This window comes from Marmota monax, unplaced genomic scaffold, assembly GCF_021218885.2.
Source record: "Marmota monax isolate L192 unplaced genomic scaffold, Marmota_monax_Labrador192_F-V1.1 WCK01_AAM20220418_F8-fsc00024, whole genome shotgun sequence".
NCBI lineage: Eukaryota > Metazoa > Chordata > Mammalia > Rodentia > Sciuridae > Marmota > Marmota monax.
Window position 1 is genome coordinate 2,213,905 of NW_026695224.1, and position 20,293 is coordinate 2,234,197.

The window sequence follows — 20,293 nt, forward strand, 5'->3', positions numbered from 1 at the left end:
AAAATATACTCAGCTCCTGCCCTATGGATTTTCATCAACAAATCAATTTAGGCAAAGCATCATGGGAATCTGAGACATAAATCCCCTATGATTTCTGCTTTGGAAATTCAGAGATTTATTTGAAAGGTAAGACAGATGCACAAATCATGATAAGATGTGGAGGGAGTGGGCTAAGGGAGAGAAGCAAAATGAGGCAGGGTCTAAAGGGACTGGGGGTCATTTCCTCTTGTCAGGAATCAAAGGTTTCACCAAGAAGGTCTAGGGCTAATCTAGAAGTCACATCCGAATCCAGCCCGTGGATGTGTGGGAAGGCAAAGGGGAATACTTGTAAGGCAGTACACCAGACAAGCCTGGAAATCATATGGAAAACCACTTTGTTCCAGGTTTCTTGCAGTGGGGACTGAACAGGAGAAATGAGATACTGAAATTATAATATGGGCTGCAACCAGGTTATGGAGAACCTCATCAAGGATTTGAATTTTCCTTCTTCTGGACCACATTGTCAAGAAGGGATCCTCACAAAATAGAACTGTCCTGTAACTCTCTATTTTCTCTAGGAGAACATTTTAAAAGAATGGAGGTGGGATTGTCAAAATACTCATGAGTCATTCCTGCTTATTGGGTGACAGTATTATGTGCTAAGAAGAGCTATACTTATGGAACTGGGGAAAATGCCAAGAAAATTATCAGATGAAAAATTGGGGGGTGGTTAAACCAAGAAATGAGCATATATTCAATGGTGTGTTATTGGAATAAAGTGTATTCTATGGGAATATTTTAAATATAGACACAAGTATAATACACAGATTCCTCAAGAAGCCAGCTCTAACCATGGCTCCCTTGGAATAACTAACACCAGTCATCCTTCTTTCTGCTGTGCTGCAACCAGCCACTCTTGTTTAGACTGCTCTGGATATGTAGGTTGGAAGAACTCCATCTTTAATCCTTACTTTATTTTTATTTAATATACCAATTATGGGTCTTGCTATAATATGTTCATGGGCAGTTTTTCAGAAGCCCTGTCTCGTTGTGCAGATTAAATCAATTATGCTAATTCTATTCCATTGGCCACACAAGTGGGACAATTATTACACAGGTTCTTTGCTTCTCATGCCTGATTTGGATCTACAGCTTGCTCCAGTAATCTCTCTTCTTGTACCCCATCTCTGTCTAGATACAGAATCTGGAATTCTTCCTCTCTCCCTCCCTGAGGGATGGTAAATTTAGCATTGACTCTCCGGAACGAGGACAGAATTGTTAGAATGCAAAGCTTGATTGACTACATCTTGGTCCAACAAAACCTTAGCTGGCTTTTCCAAAGTGTGATTTAACATTGAGCTAGAGACAGGAGACCTGGCTTTTAGCTTTGACTTTGCCGGTAACTTTCCATGGTGAACTTCTGTGGATTGTATTCCCACCATTGATTTTCTTCTTACCTTCACAATAGAATCCAACATTTCCGAGCTGTGAGATTTTGGTAAACTGATTCTAGCACCAGGTCTAGGGTGAGGCCCTGTTTGGCCAAAGCCAGTCTTAACCCATCCAAGTGGTTACAATGATAGGTTCAGATATGTACCATGTACCAAGGCAAGTGAATTAGAGCCAATATGACTAACTTCTGAATCTTTGGTTGAATTATTGAAGGAAACGATGTCCGTGTTAGTCAGCTTTGGAGTATACCTGGCTATTTTCCCGGATGAGAAAGAAAGGAACTGGGAGTTCAGACTTTCTCATTGTATTGTGGATGGTAGTACAAGTGAGTCAGCAAAGGCCACTCTGAGGATAATACTATTTTTAGTTGAGACCTAAAGAATGGGGGACTATGAGGGTGGCAAAACACAGTGTGTCCTCGTCAGGCAATAGGAGTTGTAAATAGAGATCTGGGGACCGATTGACTTGATGTCTGAAAGATTTAAATGTAAAAGCGGCATCTGTCCAATCTCAGGATGCACATACCCTCCCTGACCCACATTTGCAGTCACAAAGCAGACCCTCCTTCCTATAGGTTTATCCATTTGTGCTGGGACTGCAATTTCCTTGAGCATAGAAATTGTGTCTTCGTCAACTCAATGCCTCCACAGCACCTGGAATGTGCTTTCCCTGTGCACACTGAGTTGGATCCCAAGTGGCAGAACGAGAGGAGATGAGGGAGGTCTCTGAGGTAGGAAAGAGGATGGTGAGCTCAGTCCATTAAAAAGGTACAGGGCTGGCTGGAGTGAGGACTCAGGTGGGAGGTGAGAAGAAATGGGGCCACAAAATTATGTTTGGAGAGAGCCTCAAATGCCAGGATAAGGAATTGGGGCCATATAATACTTTTATAGAGGGGGATTAAATAATAAGGCAATCAAAGGACACATCTGTGTAGCTAAAACACACTTAGTCTCTCTGACGATCCGGGCTGTTGACAGACCATTTGGCAATGGGGAATTTGTGTGAGCTGAAAACACATTAAGCTCTGGAGGCAGCTTGGGAAGTTTCTGGCTTTTGCTTTTGCTTTTGGCGACCTTCCAAAAATAATGAATTATATATTTAGGCTCATTCCCCGCAGGTGTGGACAATCAGAGTGCTAGTTTTTAAAAAAAGCTAATTCATGGTGAAAATACAGCACATTCCGTTAGTGGAGTGGAACCAGAGGAAGCCAAGCCTACCATTGTTTGGGTCCCCTTAAACACACACACACACACACACACACACACACAAACAGTTTAGCGTCTCATCCTAATCCCTGTGGACACCTGGAATCTGAATAGACTGTGAATTGCTTGTTCAACATTTTCAACATATCCAAAATCAAACCAATTTTTGCCCTTGCTCAATCATCTTAGTGACTTATGTATTTCTATTTCCCTTTGTTTTCTACATGACTATCTTCTCAATCTTCCAGGGTGGAAGACTGAACATCATATAGGCTCCACCTGCCATTGCTGCCCCTCATCCAGTCTCCAGTTTTGCCGATCTCATCAGCATCATTTTGCCCTAGATGGGGGCTCCAATAACTCCATGTTTGTGTTTTCATGGAGGCTCATCCAAGAACCTGTTATAATCACTGGGGTAGCCTTCATTTTTGGAACAACTTCAAATTTACAGAAAGTTGAAAAAACATTACAAAATCCTTCCTCCCCCGACTCATTTAAGAATAAGTTGCCAAGATGATGCCCCATAATCACAATACAACATCAGATCCAGAAAGTTAAAGTTGATACATGATAACAATCTATTCCTGAGTCCATGCAAATTTTCCCACTTGTTCCAATCTCTGTTTCAGTGGAAGGATACAGTTTATTGCCATGTCTAGTTAGTATTGTCTTTTAACAGTGCCTGTTTTTCCTTGACTTTTATAACCTCGACAAAGTTGAATATTACATATGCCTCTTACTTTGTAAAATCCTCCTCAGTTTGGTCTGGTTTATTGTTTCCTTATAGTTTGACAAATTATGCATATGTTGCAGGAAAGTCACAGAAGTGATAAGGCACGTTTCTCATTGATTGTAACTTATCCCATTACTAACATTAACTTTATTTAATAAGGTGATGTCTTGCTTCTTTCCTGTATAATTGATGTTTTCTTTTTGGTGGTTAATCATTTGGCACTGTGTAAATACTCTATTTCTCCTTAACTTTCAAGTTATTATTTATATCAGTGTTTAATTGTGGATTCCTATTTTAGCCAACTAATTATAATCTGTTACTATACCACACCATAGATTTTGATCAACAGAGCCCCTTCAAGCTGGTTCTGTACCAATGACGGGAACCAATAACCCATTACCACTTGAGCATGGCCTCACTTTCTGTCACAAGACCTAAGCTTATCTTACACTTGCCCTGCCGTGTCCCTGAAAGAAATCACTTCCATAAGGTCCCTTGGTGCCTTTCATCAAAGAATGGTATTTAGGTACCAAGAACTGGACTCTAGGTGTGCTTATTACTACTAGATTATCAGTGCTCCTGGGTATTTTCAGCAGATGACCTAGGGGATTAATTATTTATACTTATTTTTTATGTCTCTATGTAAGGAAAACCACAAGTTCAGACCAGTATCACTAGTTCTTTATACTTTTCTCCTTTTCTGCATTTGTCAATCCATTCCTTTCTCTGAAAATAAACTTGTCTTCTATGATCATAATCATATGTACATATTGATCAACTCTTTATGTAACCAATCTCCCATTACTACTGTCCTTGCCACCATCATGGATATCCCCCCCCCCCCCCCACAGTGTCTGGCACACGAGGCTGCTGCTCTGCTGTGTCCTACTGACAGGCTCCTCACTCACCTGGGGCTGACCCTGTATGCTGTGCTGTTGCCCATGTGGATATGCACCTTATACAGCCTAAATTCTATCACTTCATGCTAAGTAGCCCCACCCCCAAACCACAGGGGAGCTTTCTGCATCCCTCCTGGGCTCCAACACATTGTGCCAAGATGTCTTTTGTGAGGGTGCCCTTTTTATCCCCATTGATCTCTGATACCCTGTACTGGCCTTTCCCCCTGAGAGATTCCCCATCATCCCTCTTAGAATATTACACATTTCCCCGAGGGAATGGTCTCAAATGGTGTCCTTTCATCTCTTTCCATGTGTAAAACAAAGCTCTGAACGTGTATTGCTACTGCTCACAAACTCTCAGATGAAAGACTATTTGAAAACCTTCTGGGAGAGAGTCACTATGTTTAATTCGACCTTTAAGACTTCTCACGTATAAGCCAAATTTATTATGTTTATCACTATTTACTGTCCATAGTTCTCCTGTAACTGACCACCTGACATTTTTCAAATGTACCTCAGTATTCTCCTGTGTGCCTTATACTATTTTGATTCTGAATCTGGAGTCCCATAGCCTGTCTACTCTAATGACACATCCCAATTTCTTACACCTCTAACATCTGTCTTCTTTATAGTCTCAGCTCAAATGTTGCCTTTTCTATGAAAAATGTCTTGACTGTTATGCACTCCAAATTCATATACAATTTTGTAAGAAATGCTTAGTTCATTTAATGATTATGTTTTATAAATGAAATTAAATTGGTGTTAAAATAAAGCCTCTGAGATTCAGTACATCCTCTGCATGTAACCAACTTCATTCTCAGAATCAGGACTTTTTGATGCTTCAATTTCTTCCATTATTGCAGCTCCAAAGTATCAGATTCCTTCATCATAGCAAATCCAGGCCATGGCTGACTCCACTTCTGAGCTTCTTTTATTTGTTCTTCAGTTAAATAAAGATCAAATCTGATTCCTTTAAAATTAAAATCTGGACATTTCCAGCTTTTGGACCAGGGCTTAGCTTTCATTTTTATTTTCAGCTTATTAACAGGAAGTTCTTGGCTCCTGGCTTCATATTTAAACCCAGGCAGGGCATCTTGTAAGTATAGCAAGCTACCATTCAGTCATTTCTCTAATGTGACCACTTGGATCTAGTAGATTCAAGCCTCATAAAGTTCAAAGCAAATTACAACACCTTGCCATTCAATAATATTTATAAGGATAAAAGTAGCTCCAAGTCCTTCTCCTGATCTCTGGAAGCAAATCTCCAGAAACTGGTTGGTTTTTCCGCTGGAACATGGTCTACTGTACTATCACAAAGAAACTTTAAGCATAGAACTCTGGAATGGGAGCATTTTTCTCCTTTTTCTTTTCTTTCTGTATGAAATTTTGTAGGGCTTGTTCTTTCTCTTGGAGGAATGAAGTCAGGAGTTGAGAATAGTAAGCAACAGAGGCTGGCACAGGGAGCAGCACCCTGGTAGCCAGGAAGTTTCAGGTCAGGCCTACTGTGTCTCCACAACCCTTACAATGCAGGCTGCCATGACCAGTTGCTCAGATTGAGACCCCAAAACAATTTGTTGAGTGTTACATGCACTAGGGACTACATATGACAGTTCTATGAGGCACATAAGCATATAGGTCGATGAATCCTTAACTATCATGATTCAACCTATGATTTTTCAACTGTATAATGGTGCAAAGTGATATTTATTTTGGATATATTTTTTTTCCCAAGGCTAGCTATATATAGTATGGAACTTTCTCATGATGCTGGGCAGTATGAGTGAGCTGCAGCTCCCAATCAATCATATAATCATGAGGGCAAACAATCAAAAGTCCACAGTGTATTGCATGTTACTAAGCTGTGATGTTTGGTTGGTTAAGTGTGTTAAATGCATCTTCGACTTACTATATTTTTAACTTGTTGGCATACAACCTATAGTAAGTTGAGAAGCAGCTGTATAAGCATGTAAAAACATGATCCATATCACTAATACTTAGGAAAATGAAAACTTGTTAGAATAACTAGAATTTTAAAAACAATATTACTAAGTCCTGACAAGGGTGTAAAAAAATTCTAACATATGTAAATGTCTATATGTATGGTGTGTGTGTGTGTGTGTGAGGTTTACTGAGGTATAATTTACATAAAGTAAAATTCACCATTTTTAGTGTTTAATTCTATGAGCTTTGACAAATGCATATAGTCATATAACCACCAAAACACCACTTCATAGAAAACCCTCCCCAAACCCAGGCACAGAAAATACTGGCCTATTTGTGTCATATAAATGGAATCATGGAAAGATAATTCTATTTCCTTTAAGTCTGGCTTTTGTTCACTTAGCATAATGCACTTGAGATTGACCTATATTGTAGGAACAAGTCATCATTTCATTTTATCAATGAGTTATTATACGGATTAATCATTTTGGTTCTCCATTTACCTATTGAAAAACTTTTGGGTTATTTCAAGTTTTTGATGTTTATGAATATAGTCAGTATAAACATTTATGTGTACATTTTTATTTAAACCATGCATTTCAATTTTGCTAAGAATGGATGTACTGGGTCATAAGGTAAGTGATATTAAAGAATCTGTGTAAAGCTGTTTTCCAAATTGATTAAATTACTTTGCATTCCCTTTATTCCTCGTTCTTTCACAAAATTCTACCATTTTAATAAATATGTAGTGGTATCTCATTGTGGTTTTTGTTTGTATTTCCTTGAGGATATTGGTTATCTTTTCATATGTTTACTTGCTTTCAATTTATCTTCTTAGTGAATTATTGGTTCAAATATTTTATATTTCTTTGAGGTCTATGTTTCTTTATTATTGAGTTTTGAGAGGTTTTATTTATGTTCTGAAAAAAAGTCCTTCAGCTGATATTTGTCTTGCACATATTCTCTTAGTCTATGACTTGACTTGTCTTTTTCTTGTCCTGTAAGTTTTTATTGTGTTAAAATATATGAAACATAAAATTCACCATGTTGAACGATTCTTCCGTTTAACAGAATTTTTTTGACTAGCAGAAGTTCTAAATTTTTATGGAGTCCAGTTTTATCAAATGTTTATTTTATGGTTTATAGATAATACCAGATTGGAGGTCATACTGAAAATAGAGGCAAGAACTGTGGCATCTTAATAGCAGGAGTTTGCAATTCCATAGACAGCCATCAGAGAAGCAAGAGATTATGGGTAGAAGAAATACAATAGAAATAGAATCTGAAAATTCCCAAGAAGAAGTAGAGACAAGCCTTTACAAAAATTAAAAATCACTAAAATCAGTCAAAAATATTGGGGTGAAAAACATATTCACAAGCCCAGAGAAGATGCACGCTTAAGAAATGTTTGAGAGGTCCAATAACTTCTAACCATCAGACCAGTAAAGATCTTTTCCTGCATGAAGCCAGTCCATAAAGTCTGTGGGAGAGGGCTATTTATTTAATAAAAGACCACAAGGCATACAAAGAAACAAGGAAATATGGCTCACTCAAAGAAACAATATATCAACAGAAACTGACTCTAAAGACATGCAAATCTCCAGATTACTGACAGTTTAAAACAACTGTTGATTGTTTTAAAAATGCTCAGTCAGAGTCTTCAGAGAACTGGAAAAAAAACAAAAAAAAAAACAGTCCTAAATTTATTTGGAAGAGTAAAAGTCCCAGAATAGCTAGAGCAATTATAATTCAAAAAAGCAATGCTCAAGGCATCACAATACCTGACTTCAAGTTATACTACAGAGCTGCAATAACAAAAACTGCATGGTACTGGCATAAAAACAGACACATAGACCAATGGTACAGAATAAAAGACACAGAGATAAACCCACACATCTACAGTCACCTGATCCTTGACAAAGGTGCCCAAAACATCTATTGGAAACAAATACAGCCTTTTAAACAAATGGTGCTGGGAAAACTGGTTATCCATATGTAGAAGGATGAAACTAAACTAAACATATTTCTCACCATGCACAAAAATCAACTCAAAATGAATCAAAGACTTTGAAATTAGACCAGAAACTATGCAACTCCTAGAAGAAAACATAGGGTCAACACTCCAGCATATAGGCACAGGCAATGTCTTTCTCAATAGTACCCCTAAAGCTCAGGAAACAATGCCAAGAGTTTGTAAATGGGATATCATCAAATTTAAAAGCTTCTGCACAGAAAAAAAAAAGAAACAGAAAATAGAGCCTACAGAATGGGAGAAAAATCTTTGCTAGCTACTCTCTCACAGAGGATTAGTATTTAGAACATATAAAGAACTCTAAAAACTTTACACCAAAAAATTAAATGACCCAACTAATAAATGGGCAAATTAATTAAACAAACACTTTTGAAAAGAAGAAATACAAATGGCCAAAAAGTATGTGAAAAAAATGTTCAATATAATTAGCAATTAGGGAAATGCAAATCAAAACTACACTGAGATTTCATCTCACAGCAATCAGAATGGTAGTCATCAAGAATACAAAAGATAGTAAATGCTAGAGAGGATATGGAGAAAAGGAAAACTTTTACACTATTGGTTGGATTATAAATTAATTTAACCACTGAGGAAATCAGTATGGGATTCCTTAAAAGACTAGGCATGGAACTACCATATGACCCAGATATACCACTCCTCTGTATTTATCTTAAAAGAGTTAAACTAATCATACTACAGTGATACATGCATATCCATGTTTATAGCAGCACAATTCACAGTAGCTAAACTATGGAACTAGCCTAGGTGTCTGCTAATGGATGAGTGGTTAAAGAAAATGTGGTATATATACATAATGGAGTTTTACTCAGTCATAAAGAAAAATTAAATTATGTCATTTGTAGGAAAACGGATGAAACTAGAGGCCATTATATTAAGTGAAATAAGTCAAATTCCAACGGTTGAGGGTAATATGTTCTTTTCTCATATGCAAAGCTAGAGAGGAAAAAGGAAAAGCAAGGTGACGGGTGAATGCATGAAAAGCAAGGGGAGATTAGTAGAGAAAAAGGCCTTAGGGTGGAAGATAGGGACGGAGGGGGGAAGTGCAAGGGAGTGATATTGGTCAAATTATGTTGTTATATTGTGTATTGTGTGCACGCAAGAATATGTAACAATAAATACCATCAGTATGTACAACTATAATGCACCAATAAAAAAAAACATGGGAAGAAAAAAAAGATCCTCTATTATGGGGCAGGTTGCTCAAAAAACACACCAAGCCCCAGTTTTGCACAAATTGAAGAGTCTTTATTTAGCTGGCCAACCAGTGACTCCTCCGACCAGTGTCTCTGCAAGGAACAGCCTTGAGCCTGAGCATTTTAGGATATTTAAAGGCAAAAACTGCAAAATCCACATCTGAGTTGATGTAGCTGCAAGCAAGCAGGTACAGAAGCTGAATTGGGCAGATAGTGAGATAATGCAATGGGTACATTGGTATTTCCCATGGGACTTTCCAGGTTGGCATGGCAGCAAGCAAGCAGAAGGGAAGTGGGTCAAAATGACCCCATTTCACTACAAGTTAGAGAATGGTTACTAACGTCTAGAAAATCAATCTCCAATGAGGTACATTGCCCAAGATAAATGGAAACCAAAGAGAACAATTTTACATTGTATAAGAATTTTCTTATTTTGTGTTGCCAAGTATGTTGTGCTAGGTAATTATTAATGGGTTCACAGGTGGGGCTTTTCCAGGGAAGAAGCATTTCTTATATGATATGGAGTCTCAGGGTAAAACCGAGTCCGTCTGGTCATTGCCCATGTAGCCTGGCCCATAACAGCTCAGTCGGGGACAGTTTCAGTGGGACACTCCTGTAATCCCCGTGACTCCAGAAGCTGAGACAGAACGTTCGAGGTCAGCCTTGGAAAGACTCTCAGCAACTTACCAAAACCCTGTCTCAAAATAAAAGAATAAAAAGAGTGGGACTGTAACTCAGTGGTAAAGTGCCCCTGGTATCAATCCCCAGTAACCCCCCCAAGAGGCTCAGTTAGATAAAAGAGAATAGCAATGAAATTAGGAAAATGATGCATGAATAGGCTAAGAATAGCAACAAAGAAAACTATAAAAAAGAACCAAACAAATTCTGGAGTTGAAAAATATAATAATTGAATTTAAGGGGTTCATTATCAGACTTAATCAAGTGAACAAAGGATTGCTAAGTTTGAGGATAAGTCATTTGAACTTATCAATCAGAAGATCAAAAGAATAAAGAATGAAGAAAAATGAAGAGAACTCACAGGAGACTATCAAGCAGTCCAATTAGGAATCATGGGAGTTCTAGAAGGAGAAGAGAAAGAGAAAGAGGAGAAATTTATTTGAAAAAATAATAGCTAAAATTTCCCCAGAGTTGAAGAAATAAAGGGCTATAGAGATTTAAGAGGTTCAACTAGGCTAAATCTAAAAAACCTACATGGGGGGCTGGGGGCTGTAGCTCTGTGGCAGAGAGCTTGCCTGGCACATGTGAGGCACTGGGTTTGATCCTCAGCACCACATAAAAATAAATAAATTAAATAAAGGTATTGTGTCCATCAACAACCAAAAATATTTAAAAATAAAAAAAAGACCCACATGGAGAATCTTGACAGGAGCATTAGAGAAAAGCTCAGAACATACAAGGAGCCTTCTGTAATATTATCAGTAGATTTCTCAGCAGAAACTACAGGCCAGAAGGTAGTGGGATGATATCTTCAAAATTGCTGAAAGAAGAAAAACTGTCAACCGAGAATAATCCATATGGCAAGGATGTCCTTCAAAAATGAAGGAGAAATGAAAACTTTCCCTGATAAACAAGAGCTGAAAGAGTTCATTACCTCGAGACTTGTCCTACAAGAAGCGCTAATGGGAGTTCTCCAAGTTGAAACCAAAGGATGCTAACTACTTAGCAATGTGAAGCCATATGAAAATATAAAGTTTTCTGGTAAACAAATTGACAAACCTGTATCAATGTAATTTTGGTGCACAAATCAACTTTTAATTCTTGTTTATATTTTTAAAGACAAAAGCATAAGTATAGTTATAAATCATACTCATCAAACTAGATGAAAAAGGAAACTACTTCAAAAAAAGTCACAGCTAATTTCAAACTCCATTACAAAAGACTGAAAGTTCTTCCTCTGAACTCAGAAACAAGACAAAGATATCCACTTTTACCATTTCTATTCAACAAAGTCCTACAAGTTCTAGTTAGAGCAATAAGCAAGAAAAGGTAATCAAAAACAAATTGGATAATTCCAAATTAGATAATTTGGAAAGGAAGAAGTACTAATATCTCTGATTGCAGATGGTATAATCTTACATGTAGGAAACCCCAAAGTTTCCACAAAAACTCTGTTAAATTAATAAACAAATTCAGGAAAGCAAAAGGACACAAAGTCAACAATAACAATGAACAATACATTAACAATGAATAGTATGAAAAGAAAATCATAAGACTAATTCTACTGACAATAGAATGAAACAGAAATACATCCCATATTCATGGACTGGAAGATTTAATATTGTTAAGATATTGATACTACCCAAAGTGACCTATAGATTTAATGTGATCTTTTTCCAAACCTCAAGACTTTTTTTGCAGAAGTATAAAACCTATCCTAATATTCACATGGAATATCAAGGGACTATGACTAGACAATCTTGAAAATGAACACAGCTGAAGACTTATACTTCCTGATTTTAGATCTTACTCTAACACTATAGTAATCAAAACAGTGTAGCACTGGTATAACGGCAGTTATGTAAACCAATGGAATAAATAGAAAGCTCAGAAATAAATCCCTGCATATGTGGTCAAGTGATTTTTGAAAGGTTACCAAGAACACTCAATGGGGAAAAGAACAGTCTTTTCAGTCAACTTTGTTGAGAAAAGTGGATATCCACATAAAAAAGAATGAAATTGGACATTTACTAACACCATATACAAACATTAATTCAGAATGGATAAAAAAAAAAACCTAAGTGTAAGACCAAAAAAATAAGCTTTTAGAAAAAAAACGAGGGCATAAAACTTCACATTAAACTTGGCAATGATTTTTTGGATGAGATACCAAAAACACAGGTGACAAAGAAAGCAATACACAAGTTGAACTTCATAAAAACTGAAAAAAAATCTGTGCATCAAAATGTAACAAATAGAATTTTTAAAAAAAAGCAATCAAGAGAATGGGAGAAATATTTCCTGTAATGGTTATTTTGAATTGTCAACTTGACTGGATTAAGAAATGCCAAAGATTAAGGGGTTTCTGGGTGTGTCAATGAGGATGTGTCTAGTATGATTGACATGTATCATAGCCAACTGAAGTGGATACCCTCCCTAAGCATGGGCAGTACCATCCAATAGGATGGTGGCTTAGTTGGAATAAAGATGGAAGAACAAGGAAGCAACAGCAGTCTCAAGCTCATTCTTCTTGAATAGGTTCTTGACTGCTGCTTGGATTGCCCGAAGATATCAGACTCTTGCTCCTTCACTCTTCCAAAGTGGACTCTGCCAGTGATTCTCCAGGGGGTTCCCAGAAGCCTTTGGTCTCAGACTGGGGTTGCATCCCTGATCCCTCTTAATTCTGGAGCTACAGCCTCTTGTAATGTGCAGCTACTTGTTCCTCCAGCCCTCCAGCTTGCAGACTGCCACTATGGACTATCCAGCTTCTGACTGTATAAACCAATCTAATAAATTCCTTTTATAATCATACTTCCTGTTGATTCTGTCCCTCTAGAGAACCTTGACTGATACATTTCCAAATCATATATCTGAATGTAGATTAATATTCAGAATACAGAGAGAACCCCTAAAACTCAGCAACCAAAACCAAACAATAATTCAAAAATAGGCAAAGGACTTGAATAGATGGAGTGTCCAAAGATTTACATGCAGAAGCATAGGAAAAGATGCTTAATTACACTGACCATTAAGAAAAAGCAAATAAAAGCTACAGTGAGATACTACTTCACATCTGTTAACATAGTTACTTTAAAAACACTGAAAATAATAAATGTGGGTGAGAATGTGGAGAAATAGGAGATCTTACGCACTGTTGGTGGAATTAAAAATGGTGCAGCAACTATGGAAAATCTGATAAGGACGTTAGATTGGAGTACCTTTGTTATGCTAAGAAGGTGACTCAGTGGTATATCCTAATTGCTTCAGGATGAGGGCTGAATCACCAAGCTGGTGATTCAAGAGTTGGGATTTTGGCTCAGATCAAATTCCTGGGAGAGGAAGAGGGCTGGAGATTGAGTTCAATCACATGGCCAGTGATTTAATTAAGAGTGCCTATGCATTGAAGCTCCAATTAAAACTATAAAAAATATAAAAGTTTGGTGCATCTTCTTTTTGAGTTTTCTCAAAATAATTGAAATAAAATTAACATAGAATCCAGTAATTCCATTTCTGCATACACAGCCAAAAGAATTGAAAGTAGAGTTTTGAAGAGATTTTTTGTGTGCTCATGTTCATCGATTTCTTTACTGTTCTGGAGGCTGGAGATCCAAGATCAAGGTGCTGGCAGGACTGGCTTCTCCTTCCCTCTTTGGCTCTCAGAGTGCTGCCTTCTTGCTGTGCTCTCACCCTGTCTTCTCTCTTTGTATCTCCCTGGTATAGCCTCTTCTTCTAATAAGAGTCCTAAGTATTGGATTAGGGCCCCGCCCTTATGATCTCATTTAACCTTAATTACCTCTTCAAGGGCTCTGTCTCCAAAAGCATTAGGAGTTAGGATTTCTATAAATTATTTTTTGAGGAGACACAATTCAATCCATAACAACATATAATAGAATCATATGCATCCATAAAAGGAAAGGAAATCCTGTTACATGCTACAAAATAGATGATTTTTAAAATTGTTCTAAGTCTACAAAAAAACCCTCCTCTTTGAGCTTAGAAATTTCTACCTCTCCTGCCACACAGCATGTTCCCCTTCTGACCCCATGCTTCCTACCACAGGCCCCTGAATCTTTGCACCTGGCTATATACCCTCCCTAAATGCTTTCCTTCACTCCCTCTGTCAGAGCCAATCTCATCCATCCTACTGAGCCCATCCAAAGTGTTGTGTTGGATGCTTCTGCTCCTACAGGAGACTTCATTCATCCATCCAAGTGGGAACTGAGACTGTCATGGCTCAATTGGATTTGCTGAGGCCACCTCATCTAGTGTTGGCCAAGTAAGGTATGCTTATCAATAGTGGCTCACAGGATGACTTTAGTTGGCACTTGGATTAACCTACATTTTAAAATAGTTACAAATGCATTTTTAACAGGGTCTAGAAAAATTACAACTGCGTCTCAAAACTTCAATGTTATGGGTTGCTTTTCATGAGGCTAAGTACAAATCAATGAGCCAACTTAACTAAAAGAAATAAATAATAACGACAGCTATTACACAGATGTGACCAAAACCCACATGACTGAAGATGGAGAGACACTGGGCTAATCTTTGGCCTCATCCTTTGAGCAAAAGTGTTCATGACATTTTAAGGATGGAATTTTCCACAATTCCTTCTACTTTTCGGTCTTTGCTAGCAGGAAGGGGAGGGTGAGCTGGAGAGAGGAAATAAAAGCATCCTTAACCACATCTCCACCTGTCTTCCAAGATGCTGTCTTCGATTTTGTTTCAAGAGGGGGATGATGAGCCTCTCTTGCAGAGCCCATCAGCTGGGTCTTTCATAGCGAAGCTTGTCAGCATTTCTGGTGATTGTGTATTGTGGTATCTGCAGACAAGTAAAATGTATTCTGCAGCCCTCTCTGCACTAGGATGTTTGTAAGATACATGTTAAAAAGATGGATCTTTGATTTGCTTTCAAGCCTCAAAGATGTGAGGTCTCTTAATAACGTTATTTATGCCTAAAGCTGACCTTACAGAATGAAGTGAGTGGGCAGAGGTGACAACGAGAAAGAACGAGGTGGCCGGGGGGAGCGCATCTGGATGGGGACAGGAGGTAGTAGTGGTTTTTATATAATAGGAAGATTCTTTGCCTTACAAAAGGATTAATCACAGCATTCCTTTTAAACATCGAGTTTCATGCATTTTAAAAGAGGATTTGATTTATAAGAAACTTTTCAGGAACACAGCTGCTGGGCAAAGCAGGCTATTTACACTGACTTGAAATCCATTTTATGAGCCAGGAGTCTGGGGTGTCAGGGGGAGTGATAAAACTCCTTTTAGTTTTTAATTGACGAGTGATATTGACTAGCACAGTTAGGAGCCCAGGTATTGGGCCTGGGCCAGCATGTTTCTGTAGTAAATATGTGCGAGTGTGCTGAGTGCTGGAATATTGATTCATTTATGTACCTGTTTGGCTGTTGCTGTGAAGGGCTTTGTACTTTACAGCTTCAGAGCCAAGCTGCCTTTCAGAGAAGCCTGTGTTAGAATGTACTAGGTTGTACAGCATGAATCATCTAGCTCTGTAGCCTCTGGGGAGAGGACTTGGCCTCAGACATCACTGCAAGAGGTAGACTCAAAGACAGCCGCGGTGGGCGGGGGGAGAACATGGTGGTGGGTGGGGCATCTCCAATGAGAAGATGAGATCTTTGCTTTGAAAACAAACCTTAGGCTTTCTTTTAAGCCCTTTTCCCCTTCTAGTCAGCCTGCTAATAGTTCTCCCTCCCAGTTGTCCCACTCCATTGAGTTTTTATTATCGCCTCTGTCTTGCAGAAATTTCCACAGGAGCCCCAGGGTCCTTAAATGATTCTCCTTTCCCTTTCTCCCTGCTGTGATGGGACAGTAGCAAAGTGTCAGGTTGAGAGAGCTTCCAGAGGAGGTGGCCATGCTGCTAAGCCTCAGTCTCCACCAGGTGCACACATACACACACACACACACACACACACGTCATTTGTTCCTCGGGTTTGGAGACCCACTTTGAATGCTTTCCATTGGATTTCATCATTGAGCTGGCAAAATAAGGGTATCACATGTAGAAAAGAGCTTCTCTTCTCAGAGGGTGCAGGTATGAGAAGTTCAATCATTACTAATGGCAGATGTGGACTGATCATGTCAGAAAGTGAGGCGGCAAATTTCTGGGCATTGTAGTTTTTGCATAATTAGGGGAGAAAACCCACAGACACTGAACTTGAGTTGTTTACAATAAAAAACGAGAGAAAGGACAGAAGAGCATACACATGCATGTCAGCCTGAGAGTCACCTGCAGGACCATGTACCTGCTCAGCAGCATCTGCTTTCTTCCTTTGGCTCTTGTCACTTCCTTTAACCCAATGAAATGTGAAGAAACCTAAACACGTTTCATGCTTTGACAGTCTCTTCCTTGCCTCAGGTGATGCCCAGTGGCTTGCTGTCAACTGGGCTCTGAGAGAAAACAACAAAGATGACAACGTCAAAGGTGTTGCTGGCACAAAGCCCCTAGCTAACCTGTTGTGGACAAACAGCATGAGCAAGAGGTGAACCTTTGTACTGTCAAGCCCCCAGGTTCTAGCGGTGCTTGCTACCCCGTCATATGCTGGTTCCTGAGTGATAAACTCTGGCTCAATTCTCAGTGGCTGCAAAGGTTAATCTTGGATTGATTTTAGATGACTAATGTTAACTTATCTTCATTTTATAACAAATGTCTGAGAAATGTTCAGGAAATCAATATAAGACATAGAATTGGGGGGAATGAAAGCACTTTTCAGATTTGTCCAACCCAGGAATTTTGCTATTGATGTTCTGCTCTATTTGCTGGTTCACATCATCTCTCCATCTATCATCCCTTTCTCCACCCATCAATCCGCCTTGGGTTGCGGATTTAAGTGAGTTTTTACTGTACCACTTTTAATTGATTATCATTTATATTACTCATTTTGGCTTGGATTGGAGAGTGGTACTGTTGATTTCGTGTAATTGTGAGGCTTAAATGATCTAAGGAGTATTTGAAAAGTTAAAAGCAGCACTCAAATATGTTTATCTGATAAATGTTTATTGGGAATGTGACAGGCACAATTTTTTGTTTGTTTGTTTTGTTTTTTGAGCACCTGGGGACACAGAGATTGTTCACTGTTCTGGCATTGGAGAAACCTGGGAGCTTCACTTTAGGGACAAAGTTTAGGCCTCATTTTACGGTATAATCTTCTATAATTTTAACATGCCTCCAGGGATCACCAATGACCATCCTTTACAATAGGCAGATACACAGACACTTGAACTCCTTTCTTTGCCTATTAGTTTGCTCTCTTCTTGCCTCCAAGTCACTTAATTTTTTCTCGTAGTATGGACCCTACTTTATAAGAACACAGTTGTCCTCATACCCAAAAAAAAAAAAAAAATCATGTTAATGTGAATGCAGCTAAACTCGATGCACAATAGAGTTTGAAAGAAAACAATTATAAAAAACTTGACATGGAATGGAAGGAGCTCCCCCCAGCTCTGAGTCTTCAAATGCCTCTTGTACTTTTAGGACCTGTTTTGGGGAAGTGGGGAGAAAAACCTCTCTTTTGCCAGCCTGAATCAGGGCCAAGAGCAAAGCCTTTCAGGACTAAGGGCAGAGGAGGCATCATGCTGGGTTAGTGGTATCCATGGCAACTCCCATGCCTGGTGTAGTTAATAACACTGTTTTCAGACCTCTGCTGCTCTCCTTTGGAGGTGGTGGGGGGTGAGGATGGGCTTGGTTCCATTTTTAATTTTTGTGGCCTTTCCAGTTGATGCCTCCTGTCAGAGGCACCACTCCCTCCCTGTTATGTAACTCAGCAGGGCCAACTCCATAGGGCATGACAGGCCTTAATGGGATTTGGCGGGCTGTGAGGGCTTTGGGCAGCCTTTGGGGTTCCCCATGAGATGCAGAGCAGAGTTTGCTGCAAATAGCTCCCCCCTCACAGAGAAAAACAAAAACAGTTTTCATTTGCTTCATCACAAGGTCACCTTTGCTGGGTACCTCCTCAATCCCACCTTTTTGGGCATCTGCTTCATGGCTGCTGCATGTCGTGAATGGTCTAGATTCTGGAGTTGATCAATCTGTACTCAGATTCCAGCTCAGCCATGGAAACCTTATCTCTCCTCTCTGCACCTCAGTTTCCTCATCTTCAAAATCATAGGAACGTTAACTGGGTAAGGCCATCTGTGTCCAATGTTTAACACAGTGTTTTGTATATGATATAATGGTATTATTGGTTCTATACAGAGGAGGCCAGTTGGGGGCTTAGGCCTGCCTTGGGGGGCCAAAGGGATTGTGATCGCTTTCGCTGTGGGTGAGGCTGATCCAGGTTGATGGGCTAATGATTCTGTGACTGTAAATAAATAAAGCTGATCAACCAACGCCTCTCTGAGTCCACCCATCCTTTAAACCTGCCCACTCTTGTTTACTTCATGTCAGGGAACGGCACATCTGCCCATCTTGTTACCAAAATCAGTCCTATCAGGGCATCTGTAACTCATCCCTTCCCTAATCAAGCCCTGTTCACAAGTGGATTAATAAGCAATTCCTTCAATAAATAGAAATTGGGCTTCTAGTGTACATTAGATATGGCTCTAAGGGACTTTGAATATGTCAGTTAACAGACTAATCAAAACATCTCTACCTCCTTGAAGCTAAGAAGGAGGCAGAAAAAAAAATAGCACAAAAAATAGTATTTGTTAACAGCCTCTGGCCAAAGACCACCAGGGACACAGGTGTAGTAGTGCATTATAAGGAAGGAAATGCCCCAGGGGTCTCTCTGGTATATGATCTCCTTTGTTCCGATAGTAATAAAGTGAACATGTTTTGTAACACCTGTGTTCCTGGTGGTGTTTGGCCAGAAGGCTTGACAATATGTAAGAAGATATGTGTTACAGAAAAAGCAAAGCAAAGCATAAATAAAAGGGGGCAGGTATTAGAGGTATTGTGGGGCCAATTTCCAATCTTAAATTTTACTGGGAAGGTTTAAAAAATGATGTGAAGGTGATGAGGGGAGAAGAAAGAGAATCCCAGGCAGAGGTATCAGCTGAAGGGGAGCCTCCAGGGAGGCACGACATTCTGGGAAGAGCGAGGTCAGTGTGGCTGGAGTCTTCCTACCAGTAGGGTTTTGGGGTGGGGGTGTTATCCAACAAGAGCAGGGAGGTGACAGGCCAGGTCACCAGGTCATAGGGCCTGGTGAGGAGTTTGGCTTTCATGCAGAGGTGAAGGCAGAGCAATTGCACAGTTCTGAGGAGAGGGCTAACATGATCTGATGAACATTTTTAACAGGATTGCTTTGCCTGCTAAATTGAGATAAGCTGTGGGGGTGGGGCAAAGGACCACTTGCAAGGTTATTGCACAGAGCTCCCCATCTCTCTCCACCTCACTTAACTTCTCCACCTCTCTTCTTCCCACCTCACTTAACTTCAGAGAGCCTTAGGATGAAATTCAACTCCTTTAGCACAATGGAGAAAGGTCTGCCTCACCCAGACTCCTTGCCCCTCTTCATTCTCCTTTCTTACCTTTCGCCCAGGCACATTTTTTGGGTCCAGAATAAATGTCCCACTGAATATCTTTGTTTTGTAAGTCTCATGTTGAGATGGCACATCCTTCCGGAACTTGAAGATCTTCATCTCTCTGGAGAGCTGCCACCCTGAAAGCCCATGATGTCCAATTGCTCACTGGTTGTATGTGGTTACTTATTCTCCCCACTTTTCCAACCCTGACACTCACACAAGCGTGTGTGCACACACAATCGCTATGGCAGGAAACATGTCTACTTTGTTGAGTGATGTCACCGTGTGCCAAGCACCTTGCCTGGGGTGTAGCAGATGTCCACTAATTATTTAAACAAATGAATGCATACAAGGCACCAGGCCAGCCCTTCATATATGATTTCTAAATTCCATAAAATCCTGGAAGACTCATAAGTGATTCTCAATAGATGGGGGATGAAATAGAAGTCATCAATTTCTCTGAGCTTCAATTTTCTTCTTTGGAAAGTTGGGATGATTATAGTACCTTTAAAGGGTAGCTGGACATATTGTTATTCACTTTCATCTTCCCTCTATCCACCTCAATGGCCCCAGCCCAAGGAGGGTAATACAGAGCCCTGGGAACTCAGAATCAACTGGGGGCCTTCTCCCTGTTCTGAGAAGAGGCTGGTGGCCAGGATCAGGTGACTGAGCAT

General features: G+C 39.5%; 1 pseudogene; it reads right to left on the bottom strand.

The window, feature by feature from the left end:
• Window positions 1-5,051: 5,051 nt before the first annotated feature.
• On the bottom strand, window positions 5,052-19,736 carry LOC124086385 (large ribosomal subunit protein bL19m-like; annotated as a pseudogene).
• Window positions 19,737-20,293: the final 557 nt, after the last annotated feature.